Genomic DNA, 1,623 nt, shown 5'->3' with positions numbered 1-1,623 from the left:
ACACACACACACACACACACACACACACACGCATACACACACACACACACACACACACACACGCGCGCACGCGCGCAAGAAGATAGATATGACAAAGTACACAAGTCCTCTCACCGACAGACAGCAACAAGACACCACTGACATGTTTCCAGCTCGTTGTCACAAACCCGCAGTAGACAAAAAATCCAGAAGTAAAAGAGAAAGCAATGACGGCGGTAAGTGACAAGGATCCTGTGACATGAGGACGCGGGAACCACAGACTGGGATGACCCAGATACGACCACAGCCTGTCTCGCCCTGTCTCGCCCTGTCTCGTCCTGTCTCTTTCTGTCTCGTTCTGTCTCGCCCTGTCTCGTCCTGTCTCGCCCTGTCCCTCCTGTCTCGTTCTGTCTCGTCCTGTCTCGCCCTGTCTCGCCCTGTCTCGCCCTGTCTCGTCCTGTCTCGCCCTGTCTTGCCCTGTCTCGCCCTGTCTCGTCCTGTCTCGCCCTGTCTCGTCTTGTCATGTCAGCCACACTGACAGCAGCTCTCCCAGGGAGCCGACACTCCTACAGCCAGCTGACAAGCCAAATCGCCTTTTCCGATATTTGATTGAGTTACTGCTGACGTTTTTGTCGGCCACTTGCAGCACAATTAGGTCATTGAAGGGCCGGAGATTAGAGGCGTTACTGGAGGGTGACGAGACATGTGTGAGGGAAAGAAGGAGGATATAAGATATGATGACGGTAGATGTTTGATAGGAAAGAAGGAAGAGGGAGGAGATATGATGACAGTAGATGTTTGATAGGAAAGAAGGAGGATATAAGATATGATGACGGTAGATGTTTGATAGGAAAGAAGGAGGATATAAGATATGATGACGGTAGATGTTTGATAGGAAAGAAGGAAGAGGGAGGAGATATGATGACAGTAGATGTTTGATAGGAAAGAAGGAGGATATAAGATATGATGACGGTAGATGTTTGATAGGAAAGAAGGAAGAGGGAGGAGATATGATGACAGTAGATGTTTGATAGGAAAGAAGGAGGATATAAGATATGATGACGGTAGATGTTTGGAAGAGCTCATTCACTTTCCTCTGACTGAGGTTAAAACGGGATAACAACAAATCGCTGTGATGAATCTTTCTGGGTCTTTGCTTGCGGGTCGACATCAAGTTAAGCGAACACCAGAATCTAAAAGCCCATCCATGAAGTCGCAAAGTTCCGACTCGTTTTCTTGGATGTAAGCCGGAAACTGGTAACAAATATAATAAGGGATTTACAGCACACACCAGACTGACATTGAAACGTTCACACATTTTCCTCAACTCCACTCTTTAACGTTCCGCAAAGATACACGATTCAAGAGACGGGGTGAGTAATTTTCGAGACTCACATGGAGCACGTGGAGACGTCTAGACAGCTGGGGGATGAAATCTACAAGCTTACACTGAAATGTGGGGGCAGGGTGGTGTCGCTGTCTCAAAATGAGCAATGTGTAGGGAATGTATTTAGTTATCTTGTGTGTGTGCATCCAAAGAGCTCCTTTCTCTTACTGGGTCAAGATAGATTTTTAAAATAGAATTGTGTTTGGTCGCTGGCCTGCAGAAGTGTCGTGCAAAGTTCCGTGGACATAGATCTAGGT

The sequence above is a fragment of the Aplysia californica genome, unplaced genomic scaffold, assembly GCF_000002075.1.
Source record: "Aplysia californica isolate F4 #8 unplaced genomic scaffold, AplCal3.0 scaffold01090, whole genome shotgun sequence".
Classification (NCBI taxonomy): domain Eukaryota; kingdom Metazoa; phylum Mollusca; class Gastropoda; order Aplysiida; family Aplysiidae; genus Aplysia; species Aplysia californica.
The sequence above is the reverse complement of the archived record's forward strand: the minus strand, read 5'-3'. Positions refer to the sequence as shown.